General features: G+C 37.3%; 1 pseudogene; it reads right to left on the reverse strand.

Moving 5' to 3' along the window:
• LOC102863987 overlaps positions 1–15,252 on the reverse strand; it is a 101,922-nt pseudogene extending 86,670 nt beyond the window's left edge.
• Positions 15,253–23,360: the final 8,108 nt, after the last annotated feature.

The following is a 23,360-nucleotide window of genomic DNA, read 5'->3' on the forward strand; positions in this document are numbered from 1 at the left end:
TCAACACACATGGCACCAGAAGTCAGGAAAATAAAAGACAAATTTCATTAGATAAATCTGCTGTCAGGAACCTTTCTAGAGTACAGAGAAGAAATGACACCAGTCTAGACTAAGGTGCACCTGATCCAGACCGTAAAGTTATTAATTACTTGCTATGCATCAGAAATCTGGAAAAAGGCTAAAGATGACAGAAGTAAAATTGATACTTTTGAGTTTTGGTACTGGAGAAGAATCTTGAACATACCATGGACTGCCCAGAAAACAAATAGGTCTGCCTTAGAGACAGTGAAACCAATTTTCTACTTGGAGGCTAGGATTTTGAAGATCCATCTCATATAATTTGGGCATGTGGCCAGGAGGGGCAGATCCACGGAGAAGGAAGACCTCGGATGAGATGGATTGATACAGTAACTAGAACAATGGGAGTTTGAGTTATCTAAATGGGCTCAGAAAAAGGCAGGCTTCAGAACTGTTGTACATAGGGTTGCTATGGGCTGCAGGTGACTCAATGGCACATAACAACAACAACAACTGTCTTCAAATGATAGATTGGATTTAATAACTAATTTTATGGAAATAATGGTAAGAACAACTCTAAGAATGCATTGACTTGTTCTTAGCACCAAATTCACGAAATTTAATATCAAAATTAGTTTTGGGGTAGATGATAACATCATCTTTATTTTAGAAAATTGTTCCCAAGATATTTCTTAGTAATTAGTTGGACTTTTCCCTAGTTGTGCATAAAAATCATATTTGATATTAAATTATTCCTTAAGTAACCATATTTATAATCTCACTGAAACCAGTTTAATAAAATAGCTGTTCTATATGCTTAACAGTTACTTAAATTAGTCTGTATTTTAATTTCTCTGGCCAGATTAATTTAAAAAGACATATTTCAAATTGTTGTTAAATCTGCATTATTAGACACTAAAAATATAGTTTCACATTTCATTACGTAATGCTGCAAAACATTAAAAAATAGAATTGCCATGTCAGTAGCCAAAATTCCCATATATTACTCTAAAAATTTACATTTAACCAGATCCTTGCAACTTGGCACCCTAAAGTATCTCTCCCAACTCAAATAGTTTTACACAAATAACTGTGCTGTAAAGATTAAAAAACTTAGCTGGTGGTCCCTACATCTGCTGAAGTCTCAGCTCTCCCCATATATTAAAATTATAGCTAAAGACATTCCATCTGAGAAGAGTAAGACAGCAATAGACTTTTGTTAGTTTACTAAGCTGCCATTAAAAACAAAATCCCACAAACTGGGTGGTTTACAGCAACTAAAATTTATTATCTTTCAGTTCTGGAGTTCAATAATTCAAAATTAAGACTTAAGCATTGAGGGTGAAACCAGGTTACTCCTTGGAAGCAAGGAGTTTTAAAAGTCTCATATATTTTGGGCTTGTTGTCAGGAGGGGCAAGTCCTTGGAAAAGGACATTATAGTTGGAAGAGCAGAAGGTCAATACAAGAGAAGACTACCCTGGATGAGATGGATTGACACAGTTGACAAATAACAACAACAACAACAACAATCCCTCTAGTTACAGGAGAATCATTCTTTTCTTTATTTTAACTTTCTTATGGCTCCAGGAATTCTTTGCTTGTGACTATATCAATCTGGTCACATCTTTTGACTTCATATTACCATCCCTCTAGGGGTTTTGTTTTGTGTTTGTTTGGTTGTGGTTTTTTCCCCCCCTAAAGATATTTATTATTTCAGTATTTATAAACCAGAATTATCTCCTCTTAAGATCTTTAATATAGTTAAGTCTACAAAGGTCCTTTTCATAAGTGAGATTACATTTATCACTTCTAGAATATGGATATATGTTGTGTTGACCACAATTTAGTTCATTATAATGTTTTGTTGTTATAAGGTGTCATCAAGAAGAGTATGACTTGGCAAATTTTGAACAACAGACATAAACCCTGCCATACTCAGTGTCCTCCTCATCATCTCTGACAAACTTAAGCCTATTGCTGCTGCCAATATGTGTCTACCTGGTTGTGGGTCTGTCTTTCTTTCATTCATTTCAAGCATTATGTCAGATAAATTATGTAGACTGCACTGAAACAGATGAGGGAGAGAACAGTTTAAAAGCGATATATGATTGGGTATTATGGTTATGACAAGAGTCCAGAATGAAGGTTTCATAGTAGAGTTTACTGGGATGGGGTATGTGTGTGTGAAGTATACCAAGGAATTTTTCTTTTACTTTTCAAACAGAAGAGCTAACTAAGGGGGAGACGTGGGCAGGGAGTAAAATGCAACCATGAATGAATGGAAATCCAAAATCTCTGTAAATGTTCCTTAAAATTAATAAAATAAAATTTAAAAATAAGAATAGCTATAACATCTATTTGAACAACTGATCCAAACTCCACCCTATTATGTGCCATCCTCAAAATCTCTGACATGCTAGAGCCCATTACTGAAGTTGCCGTGTCAATCTATCTTGCTGAAGATCTTCCTCTTCTTTTTTGACCCTCCATCTTTCCAACCACGATGTACCTTTTTAAGCAATAACCTTGCCTATTTCCATGTCCAAACTATGAAAGAAAAAGCTTTAACATCTTTGCTTTCAAGGAGCACTCTGCACTTTGTCCACGATGTATGTCTCTGTTCTTTTTGGCAGTACGTTCAATACCCTTCTCCAGTACTACAACTTTAAGGCACTGATTCATCTTCTGTCATCTTTATTCCTTGCCCAGCTCTCTGATTCATAGTAGGTGATTGCGAAGACCATGGCCTGAGTCAGTTAAAAAGCTTTAGAGGTTGTAAACTCAACTTGCTTGCACAGACAAGTTATACAGGAATGAGATTTAATTCCTGATCAGAAGACTTTAGTGCTTCTGCTGTTATTAATCTAATAAAGTGAAAATTTATTTAATACAGGTACCTGGATATGTGGTATACTTATTTTATGTCATTTTGTTTATCTCAATGACCCCTTAAAGTTAAGTATTATTATTGTCTTAATTTTATTTAAAAAAAGTAACTAAAGGTTAAGGCAATTTTCAAGGTCAGTTAGAAAATTGAAGAGAAAAATATTCAGCTATCTCTGGTTAGAAACACAATTTGTCACTCCACTTTCTTTAAAAGTAATATAGCTTGATTACTAAAACAAGAAAACCAATCTACATGAACTTGCATTATGAAATAATTAATAAGTGGCATCCACTTATTAATCCACTAAACAACATGCCTCTGGAAACCCTATGAACTTTGATGAATGATGATAGTTATAGAAAGGCTTCATGCCTTTTGTTCACAGAGTCATTATGAGTTGTGCTCCACTCGACGGAAATTAGGAGCAACAATGACAACATTGTCTTCATATTAAAAATTGTTGTTGTATACTGTAGAGTCTGAACAGCTGACCCTCTAGCAGATGAGGTAGTTAATTGCATGGGAAGAGATTGCCCATCCTTCTCCCACAGAGCAGCTGGTTGCCTTGAACAGCATGACTTTGAATCTCAGCACAGCTGTTTGTCACTAGACCACTAGAGCGCCCTCATATTAAGTTGTTGCTGTTGTTGTTATGTGCCATTGAGTCACGACTCAGTGACTCTATGTACAACAGCCCTAAACTCTGCTCTGTCCTGTGCTAATCTCGCTGTCTCTGACACATCCCCCTGATTACTCCAGTCACTGAATCAATCCACCTCACAGAGGGTCTCCCCTTCCTGAGCTGTCTCTCTACCCTCCCAAGCATGATATCCCTTTCCAAAGACTGTTCGCTCCTTGCAACATGTCCCAAATATGTCAGACAAAGCTTCAGAGTCCTTACCTCCAAGGAGCAGCCTGGTTTAACCCTCTCCAGGTTGAATCTGTTGTTTTCTTAACAGTCTATGGTACATTCAACACTCTTCTCCAACACCACATCTCAAAGGCATCAACTCTTTTTCTATCCTACCGAATCATTGTCCAACTCTCTGATGCATAACAACTGATTGCAAAGACCATGGCCTGTATCAGGTGCACCTTAGTCTCCAGAGAGACACTATTGCTCTTCAGTAGTTTGTAGAGGTCCCTAACAGCAGACACCCATTGCAATACATTTTTTAATTTCCTGGCTGCTGGTGCCAGGAGTATGGACTGTGGAGCCAAGCAAACTATAGCTGTTAACAATCGCAATCTCTTTACCATCCATTCTGATGCTGCCAATTTGTCCAGTGGTGAGAATCTTTGTCTCCTTGATAATGAGCTTGATATTGAAGGCTGTAGTCCTTGACACTCCGCAGCAATCGCTTCACGTCCTCCTCAGTTTCAGCAAGCAGTTAAGAAATATTTTGCTACGAGTCCACCTTTTAAATAACTTAGAGCACGAATATCAGAAAATCCCCATCAGAAATAATTAAAACTACTTCTTTAGTTGCACTTTTAACTCAAAGTTTGTTCCTTGCTGGTAGTTTGAATCTATCAGCAGCTCCATTGAAGAAAAATGGGCAATTTCCTCCTATTCAATCTCTTCCTATTCAATGTACGGACTGTGAAAACCTCTGGAAGGTCAGCTATGAGATGAGTTGATGGCAAAAAGTTTGGTGTTTTTTTGTTTGTTTTTGCTCTTTCATGGGGACATGAAATCAATGATGTGCTAAAATTTAAGATTTTCCCCTAATTTGAATGTGTTTACAGCTATAGAATTAGATAGAAAGCATGATTACAATCAGACCCCAAAATCATGAAACTGCAAGATCACCTAAGAGCAAGGAAATTTAGATAATATCCCCAGCAAAAGAATTGCTTTAGATTGTCACAATTTTTTTACTAAAAAGGTATCTTAAATAATACCTCAATTGTAATTTAAAATTAAGAATCATTTGATTGACTATTGCCATATAGTATACATGATTGAAAATGTACTTACTATTTATTATTTTGTATGACAATATTGCATTTTAAACTTATTATACATAACAGATAAAACAAATGTAGAAAATAATAATGTTTTGGTCACATGAGTTAATAAAATATTATTAGTTAATCCATAGTTCACCTTGTTAAAAATATTTAATATTTAATTTTACTTATGAAATTTTTAAAAGAAAATAAAATTATAAAATTGCATAAATGTTTATTATAAACTAAAACTTAAAAGTACTACAGGTAAACATACATACTTAAGGACAAATTTATTTTGTCTTATAAAATAATTAACTTGTGGATGAATTAAGCTCTTATTAAAAACAAATTAGTCAATATTATGCAACAGTAACTATGAGAAATTTATTTATCATAGTATTTTGAGAACTCTGATGGCCTAGTGGCAAGAAGCTGTGCTGCAATCCCAAAGTCACATGGTTCAAGGTCACCAGCTGCTCTATGGGAGAAGAATGGAAATCTCCTCACATGTTATTAACTGCCTCTTGAAACTTGCTGGAAGGTCAGTTATAGATCAGTTCTAACTCTACGATAAACAGCAACCACAACATTATTTTGATTAAACTACTTTTAATCCTCAAATCAAGTAGCAATAGTTACAACACCACAAAAACCTTCAGTTTGATATGAATACTCTTTAGTTTAATACATTTGGAAGAAACAACACTTTTGTATGGAGATAGATAATTTGATTTGAGAAACTGTACTGAAAATTCAATAAATATTTATCAAGTTTCTACTGTAATTAGTCATTTGGGCAAGGTCTAAGGATAATAGAAATATTAATACAATTTGGATGGTGACTCCTGAGATTATATAATATTATTTGGTAGTAATGTAGTTTATATAATGGGCTAGAATGTAAAATTAGATTGAAAGGCATGCTTGAGGCCAGATCATGACAAGATTGCCATTTTTATTATGATTTTTTCCTTAATTATATAGTCAGAAGGCTTAACATCAGATTGACCAGTTTTGAATCTACATACCTCCATATGCTTACCAGTGAAATTTTTTATAAAATTATTCTAATAGACTTTTCCTACTGTCAAAGAAAAAACCACACATCTGGTTGGAAAAAAAAAAGTGCTTTTATTGAAAAGTAAGAAAATTTTTAAACTGGGACACAAAACCCAGAGAATTCTAAACTAAGTCATCAGAGGAGCTGACAGTTTTGGGAGTTTTTATAAAAAAAATAGAGTGTATTTCAATTAAAAAAATTTCAGTGATTTCTTGACTTTTAGGTAATACTCATAACATTGAATGAGTGTACATTTGATTGATAGAAGATTACATCCATTCCCTCCCTCTTCTTTATTTTTCCCCTAAGACAGCCCAAAGGCATCAATTCTCCGTCTATCACCCCTCATCATTGTCCATCTTACTGAGGTATAGCAAGTAATTGAAAAGAGTATTGCTGAATCAAGTGCACCTTAGTCTCCAGACTAATATCATTGCTCCTCAGTTCTTTGGATAGCAGATTTTCCCCATGCAATTAATCTTTTAATTTCCTGGCTGCTGGTACCAAGAATATTGACTGTGGGGCCAAGCAAACTAAAGCTGTTAACAATCTCAGTCTCTTCACCACCTATCATGATGCTGCCAATTGGCCCAGTGGTGAGAATCTTTGTTTTGTTGATGTTGAGCTTCAAACCATATTGAAGACTGAGGTCCTTGGCCTTCTGCAGCAAGCACTTCATGTCCTTTTCAGTTTCAGCAAGTCAACTTGTGTCATCTGCATAATGTTGGTTGTTGATGAGTCTTCTTCCAATTCTGATGCCACCATTTCTACTAATAGAGCCCAGCCTCCCAGATAATCTATTCAGCATATAGATTGAAAAGGTACAAAGATAGGAAACATCTCTGGCACACACACTTCCCGATTTTGAACCATGTAGTGTTTCCTTGCTTTGTTCTGACATTTGTTCCTTGTCCAAGTATAGGTTCGGCATAAGCACAATCAAGTGTTCTGGGATTACCATTCTTCTCCGAATCAGCCACAGTCTGTTGTGATCCACACAGTCAAATGTCTTTGCATAGTCAAGGAAACACTGATAAACATTCCTCTGGTACTCACTGCTTTCAGCCAAGATCCATCTAACATTAGCTATAGTATCCCTAGTACCTCTTCTAAACCCAGCCTGTACTTCAGGCAGTTCTCTGTGACTTGCTGTTTCAATGTTGCTTTTGCCTTTGAGCTGTGGTTCTGGAGAAGTGTCTTAAATATACCATGGACCGCTAGGAAAACAACCAACTTTGTCCTAGAGAGGGTGAGACCAGGTTGCTGCATGGAGGCAAGGATTCTGAAGCTTTGTCTGACATATTCTGGACATGGTACAAGGAGGGACCAGTCCTTGGAGAGGAACATCATGTTTGGGAGGGTGGAGGGATAGCATAAGAGAGGAAGATCCTCAATGAGATTGATTGATCCAATCACTGGGGTGATAGGGATTATGTGTGTCAGATACAGTAAGGTTGGCACAGGCTTGAGTAGGGGTTAGGGCTCTTGTGCATAGGGTCACTATGAATCACAGGTGACTGGACAGCGCATAACAACAACTACAAGTGACACAGTAATTATTAAATTAGGTACCTTTGGCCTTGGACCTCAGGAAAGACATGGGTAATTTTGGGGCTTATCTTAAGGAAACATCTTCCTGATGATTCTTTTACACTTGATTTGCTTGTTCTTAAGCAAAATAAAGGAATCAAAATAACATTTTTCTCTTCAATAGTTTACTAAGTTAATTTTCTCATGTTACGGTGAAGAACTGCAAAAAAAAAAGATGGATTGCATTCTTAAGGAAGTCAGTTTACATTCAAAATGTAGTTTTAATCATAGACCTTAATAAAGCTCCCATCTTATGTTGAGAGCTCTAAATTAATTTGAATGTTCTTACTTCAAATGAGGAAAACTTTGACTTCTTCGGTTAATAGTCATTTTCCCTTTGGAATTTTTGCATTCCTAGAATACAGGACCCTTTCAGATTCATTAAAACTTATGTATTTTTAAGATAACTACTTAAATTTTATGTATTCATGAAATCCATCTATTATTTCTTATAATGGGTTATTTCACTTTTAAATAGTCAGCTTTCTATATTTTTTTTAGTTTGTGTTTATGTGTTTGCATAACTAATTGTATAGTTAATGTCCTTATTGCCAACAACATATTACTAGAGAAACTGCAAACACTTTCATTTGGCCAGTCATTTCATTGTTAATGCTGTATAATAGTGAATATGCATGGTAGAAACACATCTTATCTTTGGAAATTTAAAACGAAACAAGATAAAAATTGCCAGCTCTTCAATTCTAGTATATATGCGTGTTCTTAATATTCAAATTAACTTTGAAACTCTAAAGAATAATAAGATCTAATTAGAAAAACATTTCTCAGAAAAAGATAAAAACTGAAACAGTTGAGACAGGGATTTTAAAGGCATATGGAGAATAAAAGTTTCATGTTACTGACTCAATTGAAAATAGATTAATTATGTGAAATTATTTTCAGAAAAGAACAGTCACTGAATAATTGTGTATCAAATTAAATATAAATATCCAGAGACGACTTACGTCTTGCATAGTGAAATGTACCAAAAGAAATCTATTTTACCTGCAATGGAAATAACAGTTTGAAATGTAGTATTAAAATAGATTATTATGTTTATACCAATATTTGCCTTATCCTAATATTCAGGATATTGTAATTTTCAAATTAAGAAGAAACCTTCTATGCTGACATGTCATTGTCATTTATCATCAAGCAGGAACCACTCCTTAGCTGACTCTCCAGGGGGGTTTCAGAGGCAGTTAAGAGATGAGAGGAGATCGCTCATCCTTCTGCAGAGCAACTTGTTGTCTGGAACCTTGCACCTTTGGGGTTTTAGGGCACCTTCTTGTCACTAGGCCACTAGAGCTCTCTATCTTTGACATGTAGTGATGCCCCCTCCAGGAGTTCTGGTGGCTTAATGGCAAGAAGCTGCTGCACTGCAATCCTGAAGGCGTGTGGTTTGAGGCCACCAGCTGCGCCATTGGAGAAAGACGGACAATCTCATCCTGTATGAAATACTGCCTCTGAAAACCCACCAGATGGTAAGTTATGGTTTGTTTCTACAAGTCTTAATATACAGCTTTTGAATTATATATGTTGTTTTTAGGTGTCATCTAGTCGAGTATGATCCACAGCAACTCTTTGCACAACAGATCTGAACCCTGTCTTATCCTGTGCCATCCTCACATACTAGAGCCTATTGCTGCAGTCGATACATCAATCCAACAGGTCGAGGGTCTTCCCCTCCTTCTCTGATCCTTCATCCTTCCTAGTATCATGTCCTTTTCCTATCAATGCACTCAAAGTATGTGACGTGAAGTCTCATCATCTTTGCCTCTAAAGAACACCCTGGCTGTTTCCAAGACAAATTTGTTCATTCTTGTGGAAGTCCATAGACTTCCAAAAGTATTCTTCTCCAACACCAAAGTACAGAGGCATCAATTCTCCTTCTGTTATACTTATTCATTGTCCAGTTCTCAGATAAATAGCAAGTGATCAGAAAGACTATGGTCTGAATCATATGCACCTCAGTCCTCAAACTGACATTGTTAATTCCCAATAAATTTGGAGAAGTCACTAACTGCAGACTCGAGTAAAATACTTTTCCTTATTTTCTGACTGCTGGTATCAAAGATATAAGTGTGGATCCAAGGAAGATGAAGTTGTTGACTGTTTCATTTTTTTCTCCATCTATCATGATGTTGCCTATAGGTCCAGTGGTAAGAATCTGTATTTTCTTGACATTGAGATGTAATCCATATTGAAGTTTAATCGTCTGTAACAAATTCTTCAAGTCCTCCTCACTTTTAACAAGCAAGGTTCTATCATCTGCATAATGCAGGATATTGATGAGTCTCCCTCCAATCCTAATGCCATGCTTCTCTTTATAGAGTCTAGCTTCTCGAATAATATGCTCAGCATACAGATTGAATAGGTATGAATAGTTATTGAATAGAATACAATTTCAATGCTCTCCCTTCTTAATTTTAAGCCATATAGTGTTCCCTTGCTCTGTTCACACAGTAGTCTTTTCTTGGTCTAGGTATAAGTCTTGTATGAGCATGACTAAGTGCTCTGGGATTGTCATAATTTGTTATGATTCACACAGTCAAATACCTTTGCATATTCAATAAAGCATAAATATATATTCTTCTGGTATTCTTTAAATCAGGATCTACCTTACATTAGCAATGGAATCCCTAGTGCCATGACCTCTTCTAAATCCTGCTTGAACGTCTGACAGTTCCCTATTTATGTATTTATCTAGCCATTTTTAATTATCTTCAGCATTAGAAGAATAAGGTAAATCATAAAAAACCCAATTGGTTTTCTTTCGTGAATTTTTAAAAAGGCATTTTTACTCTATATGGATAATATCTGAGAGGGTTAAAAAAAAAAACCCAAACCAAAACAATCTGCACAAAGAAACTACACTAGTAGTAGAGTATAATCCTAAGCTCACATTTTAGCATTAAAATCAACAAAGTATAATTTCATGTTACTGACTGAACTGAAAATAGACTAATTATGCAAAATTGTCTTCAGAAAATAATAGTAATTAAATAATTTTGTATTTATGTAAGCAAAATATTTACACATTTGACTTAAGTATATGAAATTACAGTTAGAAAACAATATAATTTGAGAAGGGAAAAGGCAAGAACTCTTTTTAAATTTTTCTTATAGTAAAAATCATGCAATATCCTTTGGAATTGTTGATCAGTATTGAAATAATGTCTTTCTTGTTTTCAAAATTGAATTGTATAACAGTCAAAAAGCAAAACAAAACAAAAATTCCATTATTTTCTAATTTAGTCAATCAGCACTGAGTGGCCATTAAAAATAGCCCTATTAGAATACTTTGAAAGAAAATAAAATTTGTCAAATTAAAGATGTATTTCTCTGTGCATTTGTTATAGAGATTCTTCTGGCATATCTAGTCATATATTTTCAATCAAAAAATTATCTTCACAAACATTTAAACATTAGAATGTGTTGTGTGAAATCTCAACCTCCACTTTATTCATGTATCTTTCACTCATAATTATAATAATGGATTGCATATATTTTAATTGACTATGGAATATTTTACATGAAGGTTGTTTTTTTTAAAAAAAACTGCTATTTTGACAGGTGACAGATAGTTTGAATATTAAAGTAATCTTCATGTGATGATGTGACTTTTTAATTGCTCTTAAATTACTGTAAAATTATTCTGTTTGGCTAATTAGTAATCAACTATTTTCTGTCTACGTGCCTTGTCACCTGACATCAAGCTCATTCACCCTTTTTTTAATATCCTCCATAACAGTTTTTTTTATTGAGTCTTTGGGGTTTTCTGTCTGCACTATCATATCATTGACAGTTCTTTCCCTCATCTGTTTCAATGCAGTATTCATTATTTATCTTCTCTTTCCTTTGTTTCCCCCCAACCCCCATGCCAGTCCTTTTTTATATCAGTGGCATTATTTGTCCTCTTGTGACTGAGATATTTCACTCAGCATAGTGGCCTCCAATATCACCCATTTTGCTTATTTTATTGTTAGTGTCGTCAAAAACATGTATGGGGATACAAAGGGATGGATTTGGAGCAGAAGACTGAGGATGGGCAGAGATGAAATCACAGGGCTATAGAATTTGGTGGGTGGGGGGAGAGGGTAAAAGAAATGAGAAAGATATAGTGGGTACCAGAAGAGACAAAGCATAGTCCAAAGGTGACTAATTTTATTCTTTTAAAAATTTATTTTTTAAATTTATTACTATTAAAGTGTGTGTGTGTGTGTGTGTGTGTGTGTGTGTGTGTGTGTGTGTTTGTGTGTGTGTACCATCAAATCAGGTCTGACTGGTACAGGAGGAGACTGCCCCTCCTTCTCCAGCAGAGATCTGGTGGATTCAAACTGCCCACCTCTGGGACTGCAGTGTAGCTTTTTGTCACTAGGCCACCAGAGCTGTCCAATTTTTTTTTTAAATAAAAAAAATTGACTATTCATTTGTGGGTTTTTCATTTGGGAATGGTGCACAGATTCTCTGGCTTCTTCATGCTGAACAGGGGCGTTGAGGTGAAGGGGGAAGGGGCATCCACTTTAACATTTTTTTTTTGGTCCTGAGTTGAAGCTACAAGCCTTCTTGTTCAGTTAGAAGATATTTTCCTCACATTTTCTGCCCTCTGGACTGCAAAGTGCCAATGTGGATCCAGTGGGAATGGCTGGCTGAGGTCTGAGGCTCTATTTTCCTTTGCTTCCTCAGTTGGAAGTTATAGATTCCTTTTTTCTCTGGAACTGGGTTCAGGGTTTCAGGTCTGGAGCAAAGGGATATAACTTTCACTTTTTCTCTAAAATGCATGTCTGTCTGATACTACTCTAAATCTGAACATTCAGATTAAGACAGACTAGGAAGAAGGATTGGCCATCCACTTCTGAAATAGCAGGCCTCTGAAAACCCTATGTACAACAGAACACATGTAGAATAACAAAAAGGAAAACTGAGGTTGAGCTTTCAAGTATGGAAATAAAAAGGAAGAGGAACAGTTGTAAGAAGACACTAGTGATTGGGACATGGAATGTGAGAACTACGAGTGTAGGAAAATTAGATATTGTTAAGGAAGAAATGGAACGCATAATATTGACATACTAGGCATTGGAGAGATGAGACGGACTGGCATGGGGCATTTTGAGTCTGATCATCATATGATATATTACTCTGGAGATAAAAAAGTGAGAAAAATGGAGTTGGTTTCATTGTTAAAAATGTCATTGCTAGATCCATCTTGAAGTACAATATTGGGAGTGACAGGATAATATCCATACGCATACAAGGAATTTCAGTGAATACCACTATCATTCAGATATATGCACCAAAAACCAGAGTCAAGAAAGAGGGCATAGAAGATTTTTATCAACTTTTACAATCAGAGATAGATCAAACATGCAGTTAAGATGCATTGATAATAATGGGTGACTGGAATGCAGAAGTTGGAAATAGAGAAGAAGATTCCGTAGTTGGAAAACATGGACTCGGTGACAGAAATGAAGCTAGAGAGAGAATGATTGAATTTTGCATAATCAATGACTTATTCATAGCAAATACATTTTAAGAGATATAAACACAGGTTATATACATGGATTTCATGTGTTGGTATGCATAGGATTCAGATTGATTACATCTGTGGAAAGAACCACTAGAGAAGCTCAATATCAGCTGTGAAAACTAGGCCAGGAGCTGATTGTGGAATACACCACTAACTACTCAGATGCAAGTTCAAGCTGAAGTTGAGGAAAATTAAACCAAATCGACAGCAACCAAAATATGACTTTGAGTCTATCCCACCTGAATTTCAGAACCATCTCAGGAACAGGTTTCAGGCCTTAAACACTAATGAGGGAAGACCAGATAAGTAGTGGGAGGATATCAAGGGTATCATCCAGGAAGAGTGCAAATGGTCATTGCAAAGACAGAAGAGGAAGAGAAGACCAAAATGGATGTCAGAAGAGACTCTGAAAATTGCACTGGAGGGCAGAGAAGTCAAAGCACAAGGAAGAATTCAAGATACTTAAGATTTGAATAGAAGATTTCAAAAGACAGCACGGGATGACAAAGTAAAATATTACAATGAAATGTGCAAGGAGTTGGAGTCAGAAAATCAAAAGGGCTGAACTTGCTCAGCATTTCTTAAGTTCAAGGTACTGAAGAACAAATTCAAACCTTGAGTTGCTATAATCAAGGATGCTTTCGGAGAATGTTAAATGATCCAGGAAGTATTAAAAGAAGATGGAAAGAATATATTGAGTCACTATACTGAAAGGAAATATAGGACAGAGAAAAGTTTAGGGCTGCTGTACATAGGGTCGCTATGAGTCTCAAGCGACTCGACAGCACATAACAACAACAACAACAACATAGGAAAGGAAGCAAACCTAGAGAGACCTTGTGAGTTACAAAGAGAAAGGCTTTGGGGGTGTTACTTACAGATGTACTGGGAAGGGGGTAGAAGAAAATGGCTTAGATAAAATTTTTGTATACTCTAGGCAGCTCTTCCCAGTGACCTGAAGGTACTCCTCAGGGACTGCGCAGCTCTCCACAGGGACTGGGTGACACACCCCGGGAAATTGGTGGTAATCCTCGGGGGCCAAGAGGCTCTTCAAAGAGACTGGATGTCACACCTTGGTTCTGGACTACATATCCCTGCACCTAAGACTCTGTCGTCCCCCTTTCCCCCATCCTAGGACTGGACCCTTTGTCCCACTGAAGACCATGGCCAGGGACAGCACCCTTGGTTCCAGCACCACCACCATTGCCCCCCCCTCCCATCCACCAAGTGGTCAGATTGCAACTTGAAGTAGGCATCACTACCCTCTCCCTTTACAAATGGAGAAGGGGCTTTGAGAGTGGTGAACAGAGCTGCCCTAGGTTGAAACAGTCCTTGGCAGTGGTAGTTAAGAAATCAATAGATAGGTTCATTGAGGTTGTTGTTGTTAAGTGTCATCAAGTCATAGACAACTCATAGAGACCCTATAAATGAAAGACCTGACACTTGTATAACTTCCATCATTTCTCTAAGTTCATAGAGTTTCTGGAAACAAGCTATTTCAGAAGTGAATGCCAGTCCTGTTTCTAAGCTTGTTTTAATCTGAGAGCTCCATCAAACATTGTCCACCATGGGTAACCATTATCACATTTGTCACACCAGTGTCACAGTGTTTAGCCTCATAGCCAACAAGAGTTACCTCTATACAGCCAATTGTCAGAGCAGTGATATAATACTTAGAAGAGTATTTGACCATAAACAATCAAAACCAAGCCTGAGGGGCACAAATTAAAATCACTGACGTAAGGTTTGGTAACAAAGCTTTCTAGCCACTATGCCCACAGAGCTCTCTCTATGGCTCACAGCAATTCTAGGAACAACAGATCTAGTCCTTGCCTTATCTTATGCCATTCCCGCAATTGGAGGAATGCTCGAGCCCATTTATATAGTCACTATATCAGTCCGTCGTGTTGAGGATCTTTTATTCTCTGATCTATCCAAGGGAATCTGCTTTAGTGACAGGAACATACTTTCCAGTATCAAGTCCTTCATATCCCATGGCTCCAGGCCACCACAGTACCCCTGCCACCCACTGTCCCCTCTTGGGCTAGGGACCTGCGGCTGCCAGCCATGTCGGGGGCTCTGTCACACTGGCTGTGGGGCCTGGCACCCGCTGCCCAGTCCAGGCTAGAGGATCTATGGGCTTCGACCACGGCGGCCTCATGGTTTCCAGGATCAAGTCCTCCATCTCCCATGGCTTCATGCCACCACATCTCTCCTGCCACTCTCCCATGTTTTTTTGAGAATCTTTGTTCTCTTGATGTCCCTATTGAATATCATCAGTCAACTGTTTGGCTGTTTAGGTATGTATAAATTGTGGGTTGTAGAGGGCCATGGTGACCTGTTTCAATGTGGCTTGCCGGCCTCCAGTTCCTCATGCCATGTCTCTCCCTGCCACCACCTTGGTTCCAAGAATGTAACTTAGAATAAGTTTATTTTGCAGCAGTATGGAGGCTCCATCATACCAGCTGGGAGTCCTGGTGCCCATCTTCCATCCCATGTGAGGGGATTCATGGGATCTGACCGTGGAGGCTCCATGGAGTTATGTTGTTGGTGTGGGCTCAGCATTGGGAGCCTGGGAGCTATGGAACTCACACATTCTCTTTTGGGAATCTTTGTCCTCTTAATGTTGAGCCTTGATCCATATTGAAGACCAATAATCAACTGTTTGCTTGTTCACTTATCAATCAACTGTGGACTGTGGAAGGCCATGGTGGCCTGTTTCTATGCAGCTTACCACTCTTCCAGCTCTGTACACTGTTTCCTCCACTGTCCATCTTGGTTCTCTGCTCATTCACTCTCTTTATTGCAGCCTCCAAGGATTTAACTTTCTCCTTTCTTTAATTAATCACTCCCTGTGCCCTTGATTTCCGCCTTTTTTTGTTATTTTCTCCTTTTCTTATTGATTGAGAAAGATACATAAAAATCTCACTCTGCAGAAATAACTCGTTAACACCAAGGACCAGACCATTCAAGAGAGAATGGCTAGCAAGCATAGCTCTTTGGCTTTTAAATCTGCTATACTGGCTCTGGTGGCCTAGTGGCAAGAAGCTGCGCTGAATCTCAAAGACACACAGTTTGAGGACACCAGCTGCTCTACAGAAGAGAGATGGGTAATCTCCTCTCATACAATCAGCTGCCTCCTAAAACCCAATGGAGGGTCAGCTATGGGTCAGTTCCAACTCTAAGGTACACAACAACAAAAACACACTGCAATTCTCCTAGATATTCTTTAGAAATTATCTATAACCAACCCTGGCAACATATCAAATAAGCTTACCAGTACTTTCAACTATTAAATGGAGCTCGGCTGGTCTATTGGTAAGGAGCTGGGCGGCCAATCAAAAGGCACAGGCCAATCCACCAGCTGTTACACAGGAAAACATGGACAATTTCCTCCTGTGTGATTTACTGCCTCTGAAAACCTGCTGGACTGTCAGCTATGAGTTGGTTCCAACTCCACACTACCAACCAACTATCCGTTTCCTCTTAAAGTAGCTATGGAGACATACACTGTAGTGAGTTATATTTCTAACCTAAGGTTACTTATCTCCACAAGGGACTCGAGCAAAGAAAGATAGTCTATTACTGTAGTAATTTGCAGGCTTGAAAACCCCGTGGAGGGTTGCTATGAGTTGAAACTGATTAGATAGCAAGGAGTGAGCTCTGGTGGCTTATTGTAAGACACTGCAATGCCAACCCATTGGCATGCAATTTGAACTCATCAGCTGCTCCACAACAGAAAGATGGGAAATCTCCTCTTGTGCACTTTATTATTAGGAACCAACCTGTAATTATGTGCAATTCTTTAACCACTAAACCACTCCTTACTCACTGGAGCACCCTCCAATGCACTTTACTGCCTCTGAAAACCCACTAAAGGGACAGTTATGAGTTGATTCTAACTCAACAGTAACAGATAGCAACGAGTGACTAGATTGAGTTTCCTCTGCTCCCCCCCACCCCCTTAAACAGGTTCAAAAACTCAAATTGATTTCTGTGAAGTCAAACTGATTAACAGCTGACCCTTTGGCAGGTTTTCTAAGGCAATAAATTGCAAGGGATGAAATTAGATTGAAATTAGTTTAAACATTTTGGCCCTCTTTCTTTCATAATCAAACAAATCAACAAAGAGTAACCTCTATACTCATTCTGCTAAGTTTCCTTTGATTTGATTCTTCAACTTCTATATGAGAAAGAAATTATTTCTTTCTCCTCCCCATTTACTGAAAGCTGGTTTACAGCTGACCTTCCAGGAGGTTTCCAATGCGATAAATCACACAGAAGAGAAAAGCTCATTTCAGAAGTGGAGCTGCTGGAGAAACCACCAGAAAGAGACCTGGCCTTTGGATTAACAACACAACTTTCCATTGACTATCATATAACCAGGGCTCCCTAATATGCCAACAGAGCTCTAAGCATCTTTTAGAGTTTAGAAATTCTCTCCCTGTATGCAATGCCTATCCTTTTGAATTGTGTTGTTGGCACAGAGTACTGAATATGCCATGGACTTCCAGAACATAAAATAAATCTGTCTTTGAGGAAGTGCAACCATGGTGTTTCTCAGAGGCAAAGATGGTGAAACTTTGTCTCACATACGTTGAGCATGCTGTTAACATCTTTAAACTGGTGTTTTCGGTCTTTTGCACTTTAAAGTTTTCTGTATGGCAGAATTGCCCAATGCAATAATTATTAGACAATTTTTTGACTGTTGCTTCCATAATGTTAATTATGGGCCCAAGTAAAATGATATTGGTAACTTCAATCTTGTCTCCATCTGTTGTGATTTTGCCTTTTGATGCAGTTGTGAGGATTTTTGCTTTCTTAATGTTGAGATATAATCCATATTGATCTTCATCAGGAAGTCCTCAAGTCTTCTTCAATTTGAGGAAACAAAAGTTTTGTCATCTGCATATGGTAATCTTTGCTATTGTTATACTTTATCTACTCCAATCTTTATGCTACTGTTATGCTTCATCTTCTTCAGCTTCTTGAATTATTAGCTCTGCATACAGTGTGCATAACTATAACAGAAGGAAATAACTCTTATACATTCCTTTCCTGATTTAAGACATTCAGTATTGCTTTGTTCTGTTCTCAGAACAACTTCTTGGTCTATTTGTAGGTCTCACAAGAAGACAATTAAACACCCTGATTTTTTTTTCCTTTTTTGTAATGACATCCATGAGTAAGAAGTGGCTTACTATCCAGTAAAATGATTTTAAATAATCAATTAAATACAGATTAACTTCATTCTGGCATTCTTGGCCTTCTGCAAAGATTAATTTAAATCAGCAATGACTAAATAAGACAGATTTTAAAAATATTAATATAAAACTGGTTTTCAACCAAGAACTAAATATAAATGCAAAACAATGAGCAAGCCTGAAGCAATTGGACTCTAGGTTTGAACATAGTCTATAAGCAATAGAACTAGCATTCCTAAGCAGTAATGCGTACTAAAATTGGTACATTTAAGACAGGCAGTTGGAGCCAAGTATATTAATTGAATCTTTATCTGAAATTGATGTAATCTACTTAAAGGATACAAAACTAACATAAACACATTTGCATTATATGCTTTTGACTTACAATGATCTTACAGGGCCAAGTACAACTGCCTCATACAGTTTTCTATGCTATAAGTCTTTCAGGAAGTATCCTGTCACTTTCTTCTGAGTAGCTGCTGGTGAATTTGAACAGACATTGGGTTAGTAGACTACCTCTTTAAGTACTCTATTCCTCTTTAAGAATACTAAAAGCTAGGCTAACATACAATTATTTTGGGTTTGTTTGGTTGTTTTTTGTTTTGTTTTGTTTTGTTTTCCTTTCTTGTTGCTTTCGTTCTGCACCATGATGGATGGAGAAGAGATCGAGGTTTTTAACAGTTACAGCTTGCTCGACTCAACAATCAATACTCTTGGAGCTATCAGTTAGGGAATCAAAAGACAAATTATATTTGGTAAATCTGCTGTCAGGGACATTTCCAGAGTACTGAGAAGCAGCAATGTCAGTCTAGAGACTAAGTTTAGCCTGATCCAGTCCATGGTCTTCACAATTACTTGGTATGTATCAGAGAACTGGACAATGACTAAAGATGGTAGAAGAATTGATGCCTTTGAGTTATGGTGCTGGAGAAGAGTCTTTAACATGCCATGGATTGCCGAGAAAACAATTATGTCTTTCTTAGAAATGGTGAAACTAAGTTCCTCCTTGGAGGCTAGGATATTGAAGCTCCATCTCACATACTTTGGGCATGTGGTCTGTAGGGATTGATCCCTGGAGAGGAACATAATGTTTGGGTGTGTGGAGGGACAGCACAGGAGAAGAAGACCTCAGATAAGATGGATTGGTATAATTACTAGGGCAATGGGAGTAGTTATATTGGTGTCATTGAGACTGGCTCAGGACAGAGCAGGCTTCACAGCTATTTTACATAGGGTTGCTCTGAGTCACAGCTGATTGATGGCACATAACAATAGCACAAGATAGGAAGGAAGACCAGGAGGAGATTGACTGACACAGTAACAGGAGTAAAGAGGGTAAGTGTGTCATGTGTCAGAGACAGTGGGATTGGATCAGGATAGGAGAGGGTTCAGAACTATTGTGCATAGAGTCACTGTGAGTTGCAAGTGACTTGACAGCATGTAACAACAACACAAAGCTTCAGAATATCGTGCATGTGTAAGGAACAAAATAAACAAAGTCTTGTCCTTAGATATTGAATAATCCCAATACTCTTATATAATATTCTTGTTGTTAAGTGCCGTTGTTTTAACTCAAAGGAATACTATATAGAAAAGAATACAATATTGCCTAAAATATCACCTAGTCATGTACTAGTCTAGTAATCATTGCTATGCTTGGGTCCATTGCTTTAGCTAGTGACAATGTATTTAATTAAGGATCTTCCTCTTTTTATATTGATTCACTATCAAAGTAATGTTCTTTTCCAGAGACTGATTTCTCTTGATAAATTGTCCAAAGTAATTAAGATGAAGTCTTGTCATCTCATAAATAAGGAACATTCCATCTGTACTTCCTTAGAGATAGATTTATTCATTCTCCTGGAAATTCATGATATATTCAATATTTTTTGCCAGTACAACATTGCTGTTGTGATATTTCTTAGCTCTACTGTTTTAATCATCCAACTTTTTTATGCAAATGAGATGACTGAAGATATATGGTCTAAGTCAGTTGTACTTCAGTCTTCAAAATGAATTTTTGTTTTTTAAAGATTTTCTGCAGCAGAATTTCACAATGCAATGCATCATTTGATTTCTAGAATACCTTCATGGGGCAATGACTATCGATCCAAAATTAATGAAATTTTTAGCAACTTAAATGTCTTTGATATGTATCACATAATTGATTATTTTTTCAAGTTTTATTTACTATAGAGTTCAAATGTCCTACTGATAAAAAGCTATACTATTAATGATAATTTAAAACAAACAAAACAAAACATAGCAATCCTCATTGCTGTTGAATTAGAATCAATTCATGGTTGACCCTTCATTGGGTTTCCAAGGTTATAAATACCATGGGAGAAGATGATATATCTTTTCCCCTTGGATTTGCCAGTAGAATCAAACAATTATAAAGGCTCTGCTTCAGGTTAGAAACACAACTTGCTAAGAACCGCACCAAATGCTATTATAAAATGATTTTATAAATATGAACCAAATGCTATTATAAAACATTTTTAAAAAAATATGAATCCAGAGAATCACATATAAGCTATATACTCTAGACTTGGGTGGTAGGCAAATAAAAGGGGAAAGGATGACACTTGTCATTGGCATCAGAGTTTCAAAGTGCATTGAGAAATGTATACATAAGAAAAATTTCTGTCAATCAAAAGGTGAACTCAAATGAACTGGAATAAATATGATTGTTTAAAATAATTTTTAATACATAAATAAGATTTTCAAGAAGATAGATAAATGATCCTACTTAAAAAGTGTAAACATTATAACATAAAACAAGGCAAAAACGAAGACAAATATATAAAAGAACCAACTAGTCATCTTGAAAATAAAAGATAGTTTCCAAAATTAAAAACTAAATGTTATTGTTGTGGTTAAGTGTCGTTAAGTCGCAGGTGACTCAGAGCGACCCTATGAACAAAAGTCCTGAACACCTCCTGTATAACTTTCATCCTTTCTCCAGGTTTATAGCATTTCCAGAGGCAAGCTATTGTGAAAGTGGATGCCACTCCACTTCCAAGCTTGTTTGGACCAAACACTGTCTATTGGTAACCATTCTCGCATTTGACTCATCAGGGTCCCAGTGTTCAAATACACTATTTAAAATTAAATAGTATAAATGAAATCTAGATCAGAAATATTGAAGAGGGAATAAATGAATTTAAAAAAAGAAAAACAATCACATGATAGCTCACCAAAAAGAGATAAAAATTAAAAAATTTAAAGTAACTTACAAGTTTAATACATTCTATTTATGCCTTTTCATCATTTTTGTAAAAATTTTTAATAGAAATTTTTACAAGAAGAAAGTGAAAAAGTTACAAAGAAAAACAGAGTTGATAATAAAGGCCTAATCAAATTTTGTTGTTGTTCTTATGTGCCTTCGAGTCGTTTGCGACTCATAGTGACCCTATGTACAACAGCCCAAAATCCTGCTCTATCCTGTGCCAATCACATGGCCTCTGACACATCCATCCAGATTACCCCAGTCACTGAATCAATCCCCTCATAGAGGGTCTTCCTCTCCTGCGCTATCCCTCCACCTTACCAAGCATGATATGTCTCTCCAAGGAACTGTCTCTCCTTACAACATGTCCAAAGTATGTCAGACAAAGCCCCAGAATCCTTGCCTCCAAGGAGTTGCCTGGTTTAACCCTCTCCAGGATGAATCTGTTTTCTTGGCAGTCCAGGGTACATGCAGTACTTTTCTCCAGCACCACAGCTTAAAGGCATCAATTTCCTTCTATCTTCCCCAGTCATTATCCAACTCTCTGATGCATAACAAGTGATTGCAAAGACCATGGCCTGTATCAGGCGCACCTTAGTCTCCAGAGAGACACTGTTGCTATTGAGTACTTTAGAGAGGTCCCTAATAGCAAACTTTCCCGTTGCGATACGTCTTTTGATGTCTTGGCTTATGGTGCCAAGAGTGTTGACCGTGGAGCCAAGCAAACTAAAGCTGTGAACAATCTCAATCTCTTCACCATCCATCCTGATGCTGCCAATTGGTCCAGTGGTGAGAATCTTTGTCTTCTTGACATTGAGCCTCAGTCCATACTGAAAGCTGCAGTCCTGGACGCTCTGCAGCAAGTGCATGAGGTCCTCCTCGGTTTCGGCAAGCAGGGTTGTGTCATCTGTATAACGGTGATTGTTAATAGATCTTCCACCAATCCTGACACCACACTTCTTCTCATAGAGCCCGGTCTCTCGGATAATTTGCTCTGCATACAGGTTGAAAAGGTATGGAGATAGGACACATCCCTGGTGTACACCCTTCCCAATTTTGAACCATGCAGTGTTACCTTGCTCTGTTCTAATGACTGCCTCTTGGTCCAAGTATAGGTTTCACATTAGCACAATTAAATGTTCTGGGATTCCCATTCTTCTCAGAGTCAGCCACAGTTTGTTATGATTCACACAGTCAAACACCTTTGCATAATCAATGAAACACAGATAGACATTCTTCTGGTATTCCCTGCTTTTAGCTAAGATCCATCTAACATCAGCTATAATATCCTTAGTACCACGACCCTTTCTAAACCCAGCCTGGATTTCCGGCAGTTCTCTGCTGATGTGCTGTTCCAACCAAATGTAGATAAGTCTATTTTTAGGAATAATACAGGCCTGGCAGGCATTTTTGTATTTTAGAATATGTCTAATAGAGATTATAATAGATGGAGAAAAGACTGAATCTGTAATGATTTCATCTTGCTTGTATCACAATCAACACTCTTGATACTAGCAGTCAGTAAACCAGAAGACATATTGCACTGGGCACATCTGCTGTGAAGGACCTCTCCAAAATGCTGAAAAGTGATAATGTCAGTTTGAAGACTAAGGTGTGTTTGATTCAGGCCATGGTATACTCAAACATCTGCTACACAACGGAAAGCTGGACAATGGATAAGGGTGACATAAAAAGAATTGATCTTTGAGTGGTGCTGGAGAGGAGTACTGAAAATTAAATAAACTGCCAAAGGAACAAACATCTATGTACTGGAAACAGTGCAGCCAGAATGTTCTTTGGAGGCAATGATGATGAAGTTTGATCTTTCATACTTTGGACATGTAGTTAGGCAAGGTTATTCCTTAGAAAGGGACATCATCCT

This window comes from Elephantulus edwardii, unplaced genomic scaffold (genome assembly GCF_000299155.1).
Source record: "Elephantulus edwardii isolate Elephantulus edwardi_28Jun2011 unplaced genomic scaffold, EleEdw1.0 scaffold00021, whole genome shotgun sequence".
Taxonomy (NCBI): domain Eukaryota; kingdom Metazoa; phylum Chordata; class Mammalia; order Macroscelidea; family Macroscelididae; genus Elephantulus; species Elephantulus edwardii.